The following is a 20303-nucleotide window of genomic DNA, read 5'->3' as shown; positions in this document are numbered from 1 at the left end:
CGATGAATGCCATGTTTCTGACTGGAGTCCAGGGATGAGTAGAAATGCTGTTTATAGAGACGGCCTAGACTGGGATAAGAGCATATCTGAGGGTGAGGGTACAATTTTTAGAAGAATCTACACCTCTGAAACATGACCTGACCGTCAGAAGGAATGGCCTCCACCCTCCTTTCTCCCAGAGGACAGTCCATCTTCCCCTTTGCTGAGTCTAGGAGGTCATCCAAAATGTGGTGGGGATAGGGGTGGGATGGGGTGGGTTATAGGGGCTTGGTACACAGCCTTGGGAGTTGGACACCTGTTACCCAACTTGAAACTCAAGATATTAACTCTTACCTGTCTGGAGCAAAAAGTAAGTATGACTCTGAAGCAGATGCCTTTTAAAGATAAGGAAAAGATAATATTTTTACTCTTTTATTCTCAATTATAGTGGAAAGGATGTCAGGCTCAGACAGTTTTTACACTAAATTTGAGTATATTTCCCTGTACGTATGTTTCCTTTTATTTTTTATTAATGTCGCTGCTTGGTGCTTATCCAATGTATTTAAATAAGTTTGACTTCAGTATTTACTTATGTTTGACTCATTGTTTTCCACACACTTAAATTCTACCAATTTCTGTCCTTTAAATGTTAAAATATATTTTTCTTATACATGATTGCTTTACTGAGTCTATTTTGCCTCTGTCTGCAATCTCACCTTCCTATTGTTAATTACCACTCATCATTTTCTCTTTCATCTATAACTTTGTTGTATATTAGTTGCCTTGACTTTTTGGGTATTAGTCCCACCTTGGTTCCAGGTCATTAAATAATATCAAACAATGAAAGACTTGGTTGGTGTGCTTTATCACCCGTTTAAATATAGATGTAGCATGAAAATTAAATAAAATGTGAATAAAATTTTAATTAATGCTGAGTATGTCTGATGTTAAAAGCCAAGATTGGTTAACATCCAAAAATAGCATCATATTCACTTGACTAAAAAGAAGCCATGATGCCTCCAGTAGTCTTTCACATGATCTCAAAACATTCTGTAATCTAACCCTTCTCTGACTTTCCAACTAATGTCTCAATGGCAATGGCAATAATTATTAACATTTATATAGAGCGTATATATATTATAGGTTTCCCTCATAGCTCAGTCGGTAAATCATCTGCCTGCAATGCAGAAGACCTGGGTTCGATTCCTGGGTCAGGAAGATCCCCTGGAGAAGGAAATGGCCACCCACTCCAGTATTCTTGCCTGGAGAATCCCATGGACAGAGGAGCCTGGCAGGCTACAGTCCATTGGATCACAAGAGTCGGACACAACTTAGCGACTAAACCACCACCACATTATAAGCCAAGCACAATAACTCAAATGAAGTTTCCATTATTATTTCTGATTTATAGATGAAGAAACTGAGACATAGAGAATTTAGATGACTTGTCCACATCATGCAAATTATATGTGGTAGAGCCAGGATTCCAATTCGGAAAGTCTGGCTCCAGAGCCCATACTCTAAACAACTAAGCTATACTGCCTCTGAAAAGTCTTGTAACCTCCTTCCTTTTCCACTCCCTCCTCCACTGAAATACAGATGTAGGTTCTCAAGTTCCAACCCATTCCTCCTCCATGCCCACCTCCTTCCTTCCTCTCATCCCCACACCACATGTCCATACAAACAAAGCTTTCCTGCCCCTGTATGCCTTTGTTCATCATTCAGCAATCCAGAGCACCCACCACCAACTGTCTTTTTTTGCTCCCCCAAAGTCTTCCTAACCTTCCAAACCTCTGAAATTCATCCGCTTTTAAGTTTTCTCCTTTTATTTCCAACAGCACAGTTCAGTTCAGTCGCTCAGTCATGTCCGACTCTTTGTGACTCCATGAACTGCAGCACGCCAGGCCTCCCTGTCCATCACCGACTCCCAGAGTCCACCCAAACCCATGTCCATTGAGTCAGTGATGCCATCCAACCATCTCATCTCATCGTCCCCTTCTCCTCCTGCCCTCAATCTTTCCCAGCATCAGGGTCTTTTCTTATGAGTCAGCTCTTCGCATCAGGTGGCCAAAGTATTGGAGTTTCAGCTTCAAAATCAGCCCTACCCTCCCTTTTCTAGCCTTGTATAACTTTGTCTGGGTTTCCCAGGTGGCTCAGTGGTAAAGAATCCACCTGCCAACACAAGGAGATGTGGGTTCAATCCCTGTGTCAGGAAGATCCCCTGGAGGATGAAATGGCAACCCACTCCAGTATTCTTGCCTGGGAAATCCCATGGACTACAGCCTATGGGGTTGCAAGGAATCGGACACAACTGAGCAACTGAGCACGCACGCATAGATTTGTCTACCTCATACTTTATACCTAAGTATATAACCATGTAGTGCTTAATCAGACTGCAAATTTTTGAGACCGGGGATTTAAGAAAAGATAAAGAAGGCAATGGAGAAGGAAATGGCAACCCACTCCAGTATTCTTGCCTGGAGAATTCCATGGACAGAGGAGCCTGACAGGCTCCGGTCCATGGAGTTGCAAAGGGTCAGACACGACTGAGCAACTAACACACACAAAGAAGGCAACTTAGTAAAAGATGGGAAACATGGATTAAATCCAGAAACATATCAGTTTTGCTGAGACCACGATAATGACATGAATGAGAGAGGCCATCTCCAAAGTCACTCAAGTCTGTTTTCTTGCTTTTCATTTAAAGAGTTTAGTCTGAAAACTTGATAGTCCTTATTTATCAGTCTGCTTGTTTTCATCTTGTTTATTAAGGAAACAAGTGAATAAAATGTGTCTTTAAACTCAGAGGTCCTACTCACTGTTCTGCAGAAAAAGTGTCAAACACACTGAACAGCACAGATAAAAGAAGAGCATGGTAGCTTGAAGAAATGCATCTAGAAAATATAAGAGCAAACAAATTTGTAATTAAATTTGCATCTATATCAAATACCAAGAAGTGGTATTTGATAAAGTGAAGTTTCAAAAAATTAAATGTTGTGGTAAAAAAAAAATTACTAATCTAGAGCTGGAAGTTGGAAGTAATATAATTTTCCATAAATTTTAAATCATTCAGTGCTAAATATTTACAGAATAATAAAACTGAAAATATAAGCATTTAGATTTCATTAAAAATTTAAAGTTATATAATTCTTTCTATAGGGATGGAAAGCACTTACTTTCAACCCATGGTACTGTTCTTTTCTGTATACATTGTTACAATTTTTCCTGTAAAGTCACACTAATGTTAACTACTACTTATTAGGTGTTTACTTTGTATGAAGCCCTTGATAAGTATTAACTCATTTAATTCTTAAACTCAGCCATGTACATGTTATTATTCTTCTTTTACAAATGAAGGAAAAATGGTTAGAGAAGATAATTGTACCAAATATAAACTTGCCCCTTGCCAAAGTTCATGCATGCTCTTATCCATTGTTCTATCCTGTCTTTCTTCTTAGTCACATATTTGAATAATCCATTTGAAAGTGCTTGTTGACCAATGCTGTGCCATAATTTCAAAAAATAGAAGGGGGGAACACTTCTCAAATCGTAAGGGCAGCATAAACTTGAAACCAAAGCTAGATAAAAATAATACAAAAAGACAACTACAGACCATATCCCCTATGAATGAATATAGATGTAAAAATCCTCAACAAAATATTAGCAAATCAGATTCAGCAGTATATGAAAGTTCACCACAACCAATAGGAGGGGTTCATCTTGAGAATGCAAATAGGTTCAATATTAGAAAACCAAGCAATGTAATTGACCACACTGACAGATGAAAAGATAAAAACTACATGATCTTATCAACTGGTCAGGGGAAAGCAAGTGGTAACATTCAACACTTATTCATGATAAAAACTCTGAGCAGGCATCCTCAACTCAATTAAGGACATCTTTGAAAAAAGCCAACTATTACCCTCCAATAAAAAAAAAATGGTCACTGCTCAATAAATACTGAATAATGAAGAAAATTGAAAAAATATATATCCTTGAAGAAAATTTTTAAAAAAGCTATAGTCAACATCATACTCAAATGTGAAAAAATTCAACAGTGAAAACCTGAATGCTAATACTGGAAACAAGGCAAGGGTATACATTCTCACTACTCCTATTTAATATCACACTGAAGTTCCTAGCCAGCACAGTAGAATGAAAGAAATGGCACACAGAATGGAAGAAACAAGCTTTCCTCATTGACAGTCAGCATAATTGTCTATGCAGAAAATCCCAAGGAATCTACCAAAATATATCTAGAACTTATCACTGATTTTAATAAGGTTGGGATACAAAATCAATGTACAAAAATCTATTTTATATTTACATATTATTCATATGCATTGGAAACCAAAATTTTAAAAATACTGTTTAAAATAAAGGCAAAAATAAAAGGTTTAATTGTAAATCTAACAAAATATATAAGATCTTATGCTGAAAATTTTGAAATTCTCATGAAAGAGCTCAGAGAAGACCTAAATAAATGGGGAGACATCATATTCATGGATTGAAAGTCATGGTAAAGATGTCATTTATAGGTATAGTATAATTCTAAATCTGTAGTTATAGACAAGCTGATTCTAGGATTTATATGGAAAGGCAATGTAACTAGAAGAGTAATAAAAAATTTTTAAAGAATAGAAATGGGTGAATCATAATACCCAATATGAAGTCTTAATATAAAGTTGTGATAATCAAAACATACAGCATTGGCTAGAGGATAGACATTCAGGTCACAGAACAGAATAAAAAGTCCAGATGTAGACTCATAGAAATATAGCCAGTTGATTTTTGACTAAGGTTCAAAGACAATTCAGTGAAGAAAGGATAGTCTTTTCAATCAATAGTGTTGAAAAAATTAAGACATCCATATGTGGGAGAAATAAACAGCCTCAAGCTAAAGGTCATATTTTGTACATAAATGAACTCAAAATAGGTCATAGACCTAAATGTAAAATATAAAGCTATTAAACTTTCAGAAATAAACATAGGATAAAATCTTCATGAGCTAGGGTTAGGCAAAAATTTCTTCTTCATGACACCAAAAGCATGATCTATAAAAGAAAAAAATTAACAAATTAGACTTGACAAAATTTAAAGCGTTTGCTCTATGAAAGACACTGCTAAAAGACAAGTTACAAAATGGAAGGAAATGCTTGAAAATCATGTATCTGTCAAGCAACTTGTATTCAGAATATATATTTTTAAAATTCCTGAAACTTACTAAAAAAACAACAACCCAATTTTCAAAAATGGGTAAAAAGCGTGGACATTTCACTAAAGAGGATATACAATGGCAAATAAGCATTAAAAGGGCTTCCCTGATGGCTCAGCGGATAAAGAATAGGACTCCAATGCAGGAGACAGAGGAAATTCAGGTTTAATCCCTGGGTTGGGAAGATCCCCTGGAAAAGAAAATGGCACCCACTCCAGTATTCTTGCCTGGAAAACCCAATTAACCGAGGAGCCTGGCAGGCTGCAGTCCAAAGGGTCACAAATTAACCATTAATGCAAATTAAAACCACAATGAGATACTACTACACAGCTATTAAAATGACTAAAAAAACATTGACAATATCAGGTGCCAGAGAGCATGCGGAAGACTTTGAAGCCGCATTGCTGTCAGAAATGCAAAATGAGAGGGATGGGATGGGGAGGGAGGTGGAAGGGGGGTTCTGGAAGGGGAAAACATGTACACCCATGGTGGATTCATATCAATGAATGGCAAAACAAATACAATATTGTAAAGTTAAAAAATAGAAGATAAACTAATTTAAAAAAAAGAAATGCAAAATGTACACAGTAACTCTGAAGAAACAGTTTGGTAGTTTCTTATAAAGTTAAACACTTACCCACTGACCCAGCAATCCCTCTCTATTCTTCCAAGGGAGATTAACAGTTATAGCCACAAAAAAGCATGTACACATATGTTTTTGCTTCCCTGGTGGCTCAGATGGTAAAGAATCCACCTGTAATGTGAGAGACCTGGGTTCAATCCCTGGGATGGGAAGATCCCCTGGAGAAGAGAATGGCTACCCACTCCAGCATTCTTGCCTAGAGAATTCCATGGACAGAGGAGCCTGGTGGGCTATAGTCCATGGGGTCGCAGAGTCAGACACGACTGAGTGACTTTCACTCATATATCTAACACACATTTATGGAAATTCTATTCATACTCACTAAAAATTGGAAACAACTCATGTCTCTTTCACTGAGTAAATGGATAAACAGTAGTACAAAACTGCTGGGGTGAAAATATGTGTTTATGGACATGGACAGAACAAAGGAGGTTTTTAATTTTATTTTGTTTCCTTTTGCAGGGGGAGGGAGGATGTCAACGCTTAAAATGTTCTGTGTTCTGATTATGGTGGTGATTACATGAATCTGTACATACATGTGTTCACATTTATAGAAATGCTCACTGGAAAAAGTCAGTTTTACCGTATGATAATTTAAGAAGCCTTCTTAGTAGCTCAACTGTGTCCAACTCTTTGTGACCTATTGGCCTGTAGCCCGCCAGGCTCCTCTGTCCATGGGATTTCCCAGGCAAGAATATTGGAGTAGTTTGCCATTTCCTTCTCCAGGGGATCTTCCCACCCCAGGGATTGAATCTGAGTCTGCTCTGTCTCCTGCCTTGCAGGGGGATTCTTTACCTGCTGAGCCCTTGGGGAAGCCCTCTACTTTTAACACCAAATATCAATTTTACCTCAATGAGACTACTAAATCAGGACCCACTGGACAGAAGATAGAGATAAATGACATTCTAAAGATACTTTAGGTAATTGAAAGAAACAGATTTGCTGTATCAAGCAGTAAAAAAAAAAAAAAAAAATGTAAGTAGGATTGGTGAGGGCTGGTGTCTGGTTAATAAAAGAGGCTCAATCATCCAGATAGGCCATGAATGGAATTTTCTGGATCATTACACAAGATCCCACTCACCTGTAAGTAAGAAAGACTCTTGAAGTGCATAAATAATTCCACTGCAATCAATTATGTTTTTTGAAACACCAGGTGGCTCAGTGGTAAAGAATCTGCCTACCAAGCAGGAAATGCAGGTTCGATACTTGGGTTGGGAAGATACCCTGGAGAAAGAAATGGCAACTGACTCCAGTGTTCTTAGAGAAGGAAATGGCAACCCACTCCAGTATTCTTGCCTGGAGAATTCCATGGACAGAGGAGCCTGGCAGGCTACAGTCCATGGGGTCGCAAAGAGTCAGACATGACTGAGCCACTATCAGTCACTCCAGTATTCTCGCCTGAGAAATCCCATGGACAGAGGAGCCTGGTGGGCTACAGTCCATGGGGTGGCAAAAGAGTTGGACATGACTTAATGACTAAACAACAACAACAACAGGAACACTTACTTCCAAAGCTCATTTTGATGATTTACCACTGTTTTCAAGCTGAAAGAGTTTCTACTATTTTCTAACACACTATTCATAATCCGAAAGGAATTCCTTACATACTAGAAGATGTCAAAATTGTTTTCTTTTCAAAATATCACTGCTGATGTGCAGCTAAGTAAAATCTCTTAAGTTTTTTAAATACTTATGACAAATTTGCATTTATTATAGGAACAATTTAGTCTTTATCTTGTGTATAAATATGTTTCTCTTGTGGTTGGAAAACTGAATTATAATTGTTTTCATTTGCAGTTTTTAGAGTTGTCAGTTCCAATTAAACTAATTTAAAGCTACCTTTTGAGACTAGTTAAATAAACTATGGCACATGCATCTAATGGTATATTCCAAAACCATAATAAGGAATGAGAATGCTTTTAATGTACTGATATGAAATTGCACGTAATACATATTAGATGGAAAAAAAGCAAACCAAAATAGTAAACTTAATACACTATGAATTGTGCAAAAATGGGGGAAAAGTTTGTATATATACTTACACACACATGCATGTGTATTTACTTATAGTATTTGCTTAGACTGTTTCTGGAAGAATATAGAAGTGGAGAATTAAGTGTTCAGGATTGAGAGTTGGGATATACCACTGATGACCATTTTATGTATTTTATATTTTGAACCCTGTAAATACATTGCTTATTACAAAAATAAATGTTATTCCTTCTTCTTTGCAAAGAATACCTGCCTAGAAAAAGAAGAAACAATAATTCGATTTCTTTATTGGGGCCAAAAATTCTCACTCAATAGAAATATACTGAAGAATAGATTTCTCATAGTGATTCCAGTACTGAAAAGCTGGAATAAGAACCTTGGTTCTTACCTTCTTTGAAGAAGGAATTCAGCAAAGAGACCAAGATTATGAAAAAGATAAAAGTTTTTATCAGCAGCAAAGTACATTTGGAAAAAGCAAAATATGAAAGAACACACTGGTGAGCTCAGAGTGAGTTGCACCCAATGGGGTGGCTTAGATTGCTTAACTGGGGGCAGATTTCTGGGTTGTCTCTAGCCAGTCGTCTCCACATTTGATCCTGGTGTGAGCACACATCTCTCAGCTAAGATGGATTCCTGTTGGCTTCTGCCTCCTTGTGTCCTTCCTCTAGACTAAGGGCCTTCTCTGTACATGTGTTGGGTGGGGAAATCCACAAGAATGCACCCAAGTGGGGCCAATGCTCCTCCTGGTACCCCATCTTGAAGCATCAGCAGGAGACCAGCTACCGCTGCTCAGCCTGGGGCCTATCTATCTACTACCTCAATTGTATACATTTGTCTGATTTTTTTTCTTCACAAAAAAGAATATCTAAAGTGTGTAAAATCCTTTGACTAGTATTTTACTCTTCAAAATATTGGCTGAGGATAGGTAGCACTGAGAGCTGGCTAGAAATGCAGACTCCTTATGACCTACCCCAGATCTATCAAATCAGAACCAGCATTTTAATTAAAGACCCTCCAGGGGATTTATCTGCACCTTCAAGCATGAGAAAATACTGCCAAAGGAAAGATAGAGTTGGAGGAAGATGGTGCCAACAGCCCTACAATATTAGGCAAGTTGATAATATATCAGAATAGAGAAAGGTCAGTGAGCAGACTTTGTGAAGTTTACTGAAGAATCAAAAGGAATCCTAGAAAGACCCAGAACCAAAGGTCAAAAAAGAAAATCCAGGCTCCTGGGTGTAAGTGCATGTGTGTGCGTGTGTGTGCACACATGTGTGCTAGCATGCACGTGCTCAATCACTCAGTCATGTCCAATTCTTTGAGGCCCCTGGACTGGAGCCCACCAGGCTCTTCTGCCCATGGAATTTTCCAGGCAAGAATACTGGAGTGGGTTGTCATTTCTTACTCCAGGGAATCTTCCTAACCCAGGGATTGAACCCATGTCTCCTGCATTGTCAGGTGGATTCTTTACCGCTAGCACCACCTGGGAAGCCCTGGGTATAAATATATAGTCTCCTTCATTTGAATAACCCAAGATTCAAACAAAATCATCTTTGAAGACTCCTAAAGACATGCATCCATTAGCTGTTTCAAAAGTCAAACCAAAATAAATAAAATCTCTTGGTTTAAGAGTAAGCCCATCTCCCTACCTTCCATCCAGTCTCCCTGCATATGGCCTTTTCCCCATCCACCACCATTTTCACAACAGTAAGAATGATTCTCCTAAAATAGAAGTCGAATCTCATCACTCCTACAGTCACAGCCTTCAATGGTACCCCGTTTTACTCAGAGGAAGAGGAAGAGTCCTTAGGCAGACCTACTGGGCTCTGTGTATAACTCGCCTCCCCCCAACCACCACTCAACTGCTCTTCTTGGCTGGCTTTGCTCCAGCCACCTGGCCTCCTTGCTAGTCCCTGAACTTGTCAGCTTCCAGATCTTTGCACTTGTTTTCTGCTTAGGATTCTCTTCCTTCAGAGAATCCACGGCTCACTTCTGGTCTCTGTTTGAGCTTTATCTGACCACACTGCATGAAACAGCCACTCCCCACTCCTTTGTCCCTCTCACTCTCCTTTATTTTCCCCATGGCAGTTACCATTTCTCACACTACATATTACTTTGATTTTTGTTGGGTTTTTTTGCCCCTCTTTAGAATATAAGCTCCTCAAAGGCTGGGACTTTATTTCCACAGTGCCTAAAAGAGAGACAGTTGTTGAATAAATGAATGAACAAACAAATGATCCTGTCTTAGCTCAGGCTGCTGTAACAAAATACCATAGACCGTGTGGCTTAAACCATAGAAACCCATTTCTCACAGTTTTGGAAAATGGAAATCCAAGATCAAGGTGCTGGTTGATTTGGTTTCTGGTGACGACCCTCTTCCTGGCTCACAGGTGGCCACCTTTTTGCTGTGTCTTCTCTTTGCATAGCCTTTCCTCAGTGTGTGAGCATGGAGACATCTCCCCCTCTCTCCTTCCTTTCTTTCTTCCTTCCTATTTTTCTTTTCTCTCTCTTTCTCCCTCTCTCTCTTCTTATAAAACCACTAATCCTGTTGGATTAGGATCCTACCCTAATGACCTCACTCACCCTTCAGTTCAGTCGCTCAGTTGCATCCAACTCTTTGTGACCCCATGGACTGCAGCATGTCAGGCTTCCCTGTCCATCATCAACTCCCAGAGCTTGCTCAAACTCATGTCCATCGAGTTGGTGATGCCATCCAACCATCTCATCCTCAGTTGTCCCCTTCTCCTCCTGCCTTCAATCTTTCCCAGCATCAAGGTCTTTTCCAATAAATCAGCTCTTTGCATTAGGTGACCAAAGTATTGGAGCTTCAATTTCAGCATCAGTCCTTCCAATGAATATTCAGGACTGATTTCCTTTAGGATTGACTGGTTTGATCTCCTTCCAGTCCAAGGGACTCTCAAGAGTCTTCTCCAACACCACAATTCAAAAACATAAATTCTTTGGCGCTCAGCTTTCTTCATGGTCAAGCTCTCATATCTATACACAACTATTGCAAAAACCATAGCTTTGACTATATGGACCTTTGTCAGCAAAGTAACGTCTCTGCTTTTAACCTTAACATTCAACCTTAATTACCTCTTAAAGCTCTATCTCCAAATAGTCACATTGGAGGTTAAGGTTTCAACACATGAATTTCAGGAGGACCCAATTCAGTCCTCAGCAGATCCCACAGAAAATTCCACTCCCACCATCATCAAAGAAATTGCCCTCTTAGCCTACATGTCCTTTGGAATTCTTATCCCAATCAAGACTGTGCTTGCTCTTTGCACACGTGTATGCTAAATTGCTTCAGTCATGTCTGACTCTTTGTGACCCCATGGACTGTAGCTCGCCAGGCTCCTCTGTCCATGGGATTCCCCAGGCAAGAGTACTGGAGTGGGTTGCCATTTCCTTCTCCAGGGGATCTTCCTGACTCAGGGATTGAACTTGTGTCTCTTAGGTCTCCTGCACTAGAAGGTGGGTCCTTTACCTAGTGCCACATGAGAAGCCTCATGCTTACTCTTTATTTAAACATAATTTTCCCTGAACAAAAATGCTGCAGCCAGGGGCTGTCACTTGGTTTGATTTTCCCTGGGAATGTGTAGCAATGGCTCTGGACTTGGGAGACACAGGGGCTTGGCCTAGGTCTTCCACAGTTAGCAATCACATGTCCTTAAGTACATATTTTTAAATATTGGGAAAAAGGTTCAGGGTGTTTTTGGCAGTTACTTCTCAATCCCTTATCTTCCTTCACTTGGAACTTCTTGAAATGTTACTTTATAAAATATAAGGTGACTGCAGCTGCTCTGAAATGCTATGTGTCCACACCATAGAGAAGTGCAGAAATCTTTCCTGTTTGCCAATTACCCCTGAAGTTGTGTAAGTATTAGGAACAACTTATAAAAGAAATACATTTAAGCAAACCTTACCTCTCATCTAGAATTGTAAATCTCTTTACTGTACGAATTGCCTTTCAACCCTGGTCATTAAAATCATCTATGGACAGTTTTCACAGTTTCAATGTACAGATGCCTACACTGACAAAGATTCATTCCTTGACCAAAGTCCAGTTAGGCTCTTCTGAGGCCTGTTCTTAACCAGACTCTCGGCATAAATGATTTGCCCTCTCCCACCCCCTCAACCTCATATTCTAGAGAACCAAAGAAACACTACACTGGTTTCTAAAAACTCAAGGCTGTGTCTCCTTAAATTCCTTCCTGAGCAAGCTCAGGGCTGCCAGGACAATTTACTGTTTGTTCCAACTCAAACTGGTGATATGCAGATAGACCCCCTAAACCCCTTCTTAGAGCAGTTACTTTAGGAAAAGTATTAGTTACTCAATCGTATCCAACTCTTTGTAACCCCACAGACTATAGCCTGCTAGGGTCCTCTGTCCATGGAATTATCCAGGCAAGAATATTAGAGCGGGTTGGTTGCCATCCCCTTCTCCATGAGATATTCTTGACCCAAGAATTGAACCCAGGTCTCCTGCATTGCAGGCAGATTCTTTATCATCTGAGTCACCAGGGAAGCCCCACTTTAGGAAGCTTGCAATTATAAATCCTCTCACTGCCATTTTGAGCCATTAATCTCTACCACCCAGAACTATTTTCTCAAGAATCTCAAGAAAAAAAAAAAGGTGTGGGTAGGGGGATGAGGAGGGGAAAAAAAGGAATCTCAAGAATCTTTCTTTGAAATGCAAACTTTTAAGGAGCTACCTCTCAATCTGGCTCCCAGTCCTTTAGGAAGAGTAAGGGCTGAACTTTGGTGGGTTCAGGTCATCAACTTGCACCACTGCCTCCTGTTTTTTTAAGACTTTTTTTTTTAATGTGGATCATTTTTCAAGTCTCTATTGAATGTGTTGGGCTTCCCTGGAGTTTCAGTGGTAAAGAACCCGCCCACCAATGCAAGAGACGCAGAAGACTTGGGTTCGATCCCTGGGGTGGGAAGATCCCCTGGAGCAGGAAATGGCAACCCACTCCAGTATTCTTGCCTGGAAAATTCCATGGACAGAGAAGCCTGGTGGGCTACAGTCCATGAGGTCACACAGAGTCAGACTTGATTTAGCAACTAAACAACAATAATTGGATTTGTTACAATATTGCTGGTTTTTCACTATATATATATATATATATATATATGTATATATACATTTATATTTTGGTTCTTTGGCCATGAGGCATATGGGATCTGAGCTCCCCGACCAGGGATTGAACCAGCACCCCTGGCATTGGAAGGTGAAGTCTTAACCACTAGGCCACTGGGGATGTCCCAACCTCCTGTTGTAAAGCTAGGAGAAGTTTGCTTCTCCCCTGGGTAAGCACCAATTAGCAAACCTAAATGGCCTAGTCATGTGGACCCTTAATACCACTTGATTCCTTTCCCTATGATACCCTATCTTTAAGAAGTCTCATAGGTTGTTTCCATGTCTTCTTGCCTATTGTAAACAGTGCTGCAGTGAACACTGGGATAAAGAAGATGTGGTACATATATGCAATGGAATATCACTCAGCCATTAAAAAGAATCAAAGAATGTTACTGCCATTTGCAGCAACATGGATGGACCTAGAGAGTGTGATACTAAGTGAAGTCAGTCAGTCAGAGAAGGAGAAATATCACAGGACACCCCTTATGTGTGAAATCTAAAAAGAAATGATACAAATGAACTTATAAAACAGAAAGAGATTCACAGACTTAGAAAATGAATTTATGGTTGCCAGGGCGAAGGGATATGGGAAAGTCACCTACACGCTGCTATATTTAAACTGAATAACCAACAAAGACCTATTGTATAGCACGTAACTCTGCTCAGTGTACCAGCCTGGATGGGAGTTTGAGGGAGAATGAATACATGTATATGGATGGCTGAGTCCCTTCACTGTTCACCTAAAGCTACCACAACATTGTTAATCGGCTACACCCCAGTACAAAATAAATACATACCAAAAAAAAAAGAAGTCTCTTGCCTTTGATTTCAACAAAGTTGATTTCAGTTCACGCTGGACCCTCTTTCCTGTTACAGTTGTTATTACTGAATGAACTGTATCCTTACTGCTTTAACTGGTATATAGATTTATTTATCTTTGACAAGAGTTATCCTTGAGATTCTATTTCTGGGATCTAGGGTGGGGCCTAGGAATTAGGATTTTATAAACCCTCTAAGAAATATCTTCTGATGCAAGGCAGGATTGCAAATAGCTGCTGCTAAAAGGACAGGGGCTCTCAAAGTGGGGCCCCTGGACCAACAGCATCATCATCACCTGGGAACCTGTTAGAAAGGCAGATGCTCGGGCCCTGCTCCAAACCTGCTGAATCCGAGACTCCGAGGTTTCTGGTTGTTTTAGTCACTAAGTATTGTCCGACTCTTTTGTGACCCCAGGGACTGTAGCCCACCAGGCTCCTCTGTCTATGGGATTTCCCAGGCAAGAATTCTGGAGTGGGTTGCCATTTCCGTCTCCAGGGTTCTTTCCGGCCCAGGGATGGAACTTGTGTTTTCTTCACTGGCAGACAGGCTCTTTAACATTGAGCCAGCAAGGAAGTCTGATTCTGAGAGTAGGACCCAGCTGTGTGTTAACAAGATCCTGTAGTGATTCTGATGGTTTGAGCACTACTGCTGTAGGGGGTTAAATTTGCTCCACGAAATATAATTAGGACTTGGTTAGTTAACTGTGGCTTGGAATCTAGTAATGTTAATAAACATTAGCCTGAAGAATACGGCTGCAAACTTTCCTTCTCCTGCTCCACTCCTTCCCCTTCCTTTTTTCCATTTTTCTTTTTCCCTCTAAAATGAAAGCTAGAAGGATCCTGGTCCACCAACACTCCCGGAAACCATTCATTGTTGAAATTGTAACACAATTGCTAAATGACAAAATTGGCCATTGGCAAGGGTGAGTAGAATCTAGAGTTCATAAAATGGACTGTCATTTTCCTTTCCTTTAAAAATTCCTCCATATTCTAAAATGTGCCCAGGGCTAACATGTGTATAACTGGTTATATATTTCAGAGAGAAAGACTGGGGAAGAAAGATGGTGGTATTTATATGTGATTGCCTTTCCTTTCTACTTTTATAGTTGAAGATTAAGTATGTGTTTTTTCCAGAGAATTCAGCAACAGGTCTTTGTCAGCCTCCTCCTTCTGACCACAGAGGAATGGATGCTAGGATAATCATGCCTTCCTGATGGAGAAGACAAGGTCATTGAGAAAGTGGGGAGGAAAAAAAAAAAGACTGTTCTTTCCTGCTTTCTGCTCTAGCCAGCAACAGACAGTTATGGCTCTTTTAATTCATTCCTTCATCTTATTTGCAAGTGGAAAAACACATTCCACAAAAAGAAGTCTCTGTTTCTGGAAACACTTGTTTTAGAAGAAAAAAAAATCTGGTAGGAGGGAGCTTTATTTTGGGGGAAATATATTCTCTTTTTTATTTCTAATTTAAATATTTATGTAGTTTTGCAAAATACATGATATGGTAAAATAAATAAAAAATATTTACTTTTACACACATACACACAAAGAGAGAAAGAGGAAGAGAAATTTTTCAAAGCATAGAATTTAACCCTGAACTTTGGAAACAAACAGATTTTGACAAAAGAGCTATCTCTTTGTGTTGCTTATGTTAGAATTTTTATTTTGTAAACATGTACTTGTTTCTAGAGTCTTGTCTCACTTAGTGGCAAATGAACAAAATAATTTGGGGAGATGTCATTCCTGAAAGGCATCTACAAATTATTTCTTCTAAGAATGATCAGACCCCCTTGCTCTTCAAATGAAGGAAAATGTTTGTGTGAAATTGACATGTTAACAGTTTTCATTTATATCAGTGCTGCTTTTAACTGGCTTTGAATCTCTTTAATTTCCCAGGTGGCACAGTGGTAAAGAATTCACCTGCCAATTCAGGAGACACAGGAGATGTGGGTTCTATCCCTGGGTCAGGAAGATCTACTGGAGAAGAAACTGTCAACCCACTCCGGTATTCTTGCCTGGAAAATCCCATGGACAGAGGAGCCTGGTGGGCTATAGTCCATGGGGTCACAAAGAGAATCTCTTTAGCAACTGCATGCAGAGTCTCACATCTGTTTGTACTTCGATTGCTTTTGTCTGAATATTAGAACCAACAGGTTAAACCAGTCTCCCAGAATCTGTCATCCCCAATCCCCTCTTCCCCAACATGTTTTATAAGAGAAAAGTAAGTTCAGCTGGTAGGGGTGGGCGTGGTCTCTGCTTGCTCATTTTAGTTAATTAATTCCCTGTACTTCCTCCAGTGATGTTGTCTATGACTCCACCTTGAAATCCTAGAGCCATTTCTCCAAGGTTCATTTCTCCACTTCATTAAGCAACAGGTCTTGCTAGCTCAAGGCTTTACACAAAATAGTAGCAGCAAGCAGTCATTTTAGTACCACTTCCTGACTCCAGTGTGTGACACATCAATGAACTTTCTACATTAATTGGTAGTGGTAGCACAGAGGGAGAATTCTAACCTTTTTGAAACCTTGTGACTGTCAAAATTCATGGTTAGGAGAAGAAACTGGAGGAGAAACCCCTGATCTGTAAATATATTTGTGTTTTCTTTGTACACATGTATCACCAGTGGGGTCCGAAGGGAGAATGCAAATATGTAAAATGGTAGCTAATTATGAAGCGGTGTAAAATCAAAGATAATACTTACGCCTCGAGCTACGGGAGCAAAGAGGTAAGAGAGACCCACTGAAGGGAGATTTTATGCAGCCACAGGCAATAGTGGACCGATCCCAGGTTCGAATAAACACAGTCAGATGGGAAAGCAACGCTCAAATCGAACGGATCCAATAATATACTGGATATCAAAGTCCTTGGCACACGGTTTGACTTACTGTTCCAAGAAGCCGTTGGCATTGGAGTTGAGCAGCTCCGAAGGATAAAATAATTTTTAAATAGAAGGATATTCCAAGCTGAAGGAACAGCCTGAAGACAGAGGACTGAATGTGTGGGGCTCAGGTGTGAGCGCTTGAGGGGTTGATGGTGTCCTTCCACCAAACGGTGCCGGGAGAGAGAAAACAGGACACGGAGAGTTATATTAGACAAAGCTTTGTGTAACGTGCTGTGGGGCTGAGAGACAATGAAGGAAAAGGTAGTTACTTTATCCCTCCCTTCATCCATCTCATTAGCTTCCCTCTGGTCCTCCTGACCTGGCCAGAAATTACCAAAGGAAAGCAAGGAAATCAACATGTTGCCACAAACAAGGATATCTTGGAGGTGCCTTTTCAGCAGCCTAATTAATTAATTACGAAATAGTCCATCATCTCTGCTATCCTCTGTCCTGCCGGTGCCATCACCCCCTCCTCTGTCCCAAGACCATTGACTCCACCCCTGGCCGCGTCTGAAGACCTCCTCCCCCAGCAGCTCTGGCTGCTGCAAGCACCACCACAGCCGCCAGACACAAAGCTCAGGCACCGGAAATGTGTCAGAAAGTGGCTGCACACTGGCCTGTGCAGAGAGAATGTTATATTCTGTCCTTTAAAGAAGTCTGTTAAAAAGATACACCTGATGGATCCAGATAGTGCCTGATACCTGACAGGTCCTCAATAAATGTCTAACAAATTGAGTTTTATTTGTTTATGAGCTCTTGATTAAAATAAACTCTGCCACTTTTCGTTTCATGAATCTTCATAAGTTGATTTTCTCAGTAAATAACACTAGACTCTAAGGACTGGAGTGTTGTCAGTTTGAGCCTCAGTGCTTAAAACTCTACCACAGCTCTCATTACCATTTTAGTATTTGGGGAGAAAATAATAAACCTGATATTTTTCTGATTATGAAGGAAATGCATACATGCATATGTATACCTGTGGCTGATTCATGTTGATGAAACCAACACAGTATAGTAAAGCAATTATCCTCCAGTTAAAAAAGAAGGACCTCAGTAAAAAATAAATAAATAAAAGTAATGTATATACATCATGGGTATACCTCGGAGATATTGCAGTTTCAGTTCTAGACCAGACAATAAAGTAAATATTGCAATTAAGTAAGTCACACATTTTTTTTTTTTGGTTTCCCAGTGCATATAAAAGTTAAATTTACATTAGAATATGTAATTTAATATATAATGTAATAATTACATTATTCTAATGTAAATTAGAATTCAGTCTAAAAAACATACTGGACATACTTTAATTTAAAAATACTTTCTTAAAAAAATAAATAAATAAAATAAAAATGCTTTCTTGCCCAAAATTGCAAACTATTGTTGGACAATGCAGGGTTGCCACAAACCTTCAATATATAAAAAATGCCATATCTACAAAGCATAATAAACTGAAGCACAATAAAATGAGGTATGTCTCTATATAAAATTTTGGAAATATCAAACTCCCTCTCTTTCAAAATCCCCCAGGAAAGATAACCAGAATTACCCATTGTATTAGTTTCCTACTGCCATAGCATATTACCACAAATTTCCTGCCTTAAAACACCTTAGTTGGGACTTCCCTGGTGGTCCCGTGGTTAAGACTTTGCTTTACAATGCGGGGGATGTGGGTTTGATCCCAGGTGAGGGAGCTAAGATCCCACATGCCTCGGGATCAAAAAAACTAAAATATTAAAAAAAAAAAAGAAGCAATATTGTAACAAATTCAATAAAGACTTTAAAATGGTCCACATCAAAAAGAAAAAAAAGAAAATCTTAACAACACCTTAGTTATAATCAATAAAGCTACTTTGGATGTAAGTGGTTAGTTCAGTTGGCCCTGCATGTTCTGAATTCTGAGGCCAGTGGAAGTAGAGTGAATGTGTTAGTGTGTGTTGAGTTATGAGCTGACCGAATTTTGGTAAGAAAGTTTGCAAACTCTCTTTCTGGGAAGAATCAGGGTTGTTCCAATGAAAACAGGAGCCATTGGCAGCCGTGAAACCCTTATGTGTCCACACTTGTAACATAACCTTGTATAAAGCATGCTTCAGCCTATCGCGCTCTGTGAAAGAGACCCAGCTTATACATTTATTCTAACAATTTATGTCTGACTGGGCAACTGTTTCCTTCCTTCTGCAGTGTTCTAAGATTACACAAATGTACAGAATAGTACTCTTGATATCAGATATTTTTCTCCTGGCAGGTCACTCATGAGTCATCATCAAAGATTTTCGTAGGACTGTCCTCACAGATTCCCTAGGTAGGGAGCTGAAAACAGTAATGCAATTCATACTCGGAAGAAATTTCCAAGTGGCAAAAATCTGTTTGAGTAATCAAGTAAAATCAAGAAAACCATGTGGCATTTACTTTGAGTAACAATTATAACTGCAAAGGATATGCTTCTTATTTATAGAGTACCTTTCCCCAAAAGACTTTCAGTCACTAAATTGCTATGCTCTGTCTTCTAAGACAAGGAGGAAGGGACATTTTGGTGAGGTTGAGTTTATCTAATGATAAAAGAAATGGGTCTCTCATTCCTTTTTTTCTTTCCCTATTTTTCTCAATCTTTCAGACCCCAAATTCCACATTGCTGAAAGGATGAGCTGCAACCTAAACCAGAACTGGGGTAACAAGTAAGAGGAGCCCCTGGTTGTTTTAATCCAGGTGTCTCCCTGTCCCTTGAGGCCTATGTGGAATGAAATCAGTTCTCCAATTCCAAGGCTGTGGCTGGTTTCCTTAAATACCTAGGCAGTTAACGGTCTCAAAGTCCTCTGGCTCCAAACTTTTATTTCCTCAGTTTATGGATTGTTCTGGTGTCTCATGTGTTCAGCAATGCATTGACTCAGATGTCACATTCAGGCTCTTTCCCCGTTTTCTTACCCACACACAGCTCCCACAAGGTGATTTGCACGGTGTGTTCGTGTGTGCTCGGTCATGTTCGACTCTTTGCCACCCCATGGACTGTAGCCCACAAGGCTCAGGCTCCTCTGTCTATGGGATTTCCCAGGCAAGAATACTTGGAGTAGGTTGCCATTTCCTCATCCTGGGGAACTTCCCAACCCAAGGATTGAAACTGCGTCTCCTGAGTCTTCTGCATCAGGTAGTGTTCTAAGATTACACAAATGTACAGAATAGTACTTTACCACTAGTGCCACGTGAGAAGCCCCGATTTGCATAGTAAGTGGACCTTACCAAAGATCTAAGAGAGAGATGGAAGTAGAGAATTCCAAGGGAAATTTTATTCTCTCTCACTCTCTCCATCTTACCTGGTGCCCTGGTTTCACATTCTCATCACCTGGGCTCCTCCTTCCACTCTGAGGCAAAACAAATTCCTATTGCTGTGTCATTCAGGACCTGTAAGCCATTTCTCTGTTGCCTCAGCACCTTCCCACAGACTGCAGGTGTTCACCTCCTCCTCCTTACCAAGGTGTTTCCCTTCCTAAGAAGAGTTCTGGTGCAGCTGTTAAGAAGATAAAAATTTCAGTGCTTTATAATTTATTTTTAAACCCCAGTGTTTTCAGTCAAAAGAAGACTAATCTTTCTTTCATTCAACAAGTAAAAGAAATTTCTGTGTACTTATTTCATGCCAGGCA

Source organism: Giraffa tippelskirchi, chromosome 6 (genome assembly GCF_054371585.1).
Source record: "Giraffa tippelskirchi isolate mGirTip1 chromosome 6, T2T-mGirTip1v1.2.pri, whole genome shotgun sequence".
Classification (NCBI taxonomy): domain Eukaryota; kingdom Metazoa; phylum Chordata; class Mammalia; order Artiodactyla; family Giraffidae; genus Giraffa; species Giraffa tippelskirchi.
This window is presented reverse-complemented; position numbering follows the sequence as displayed.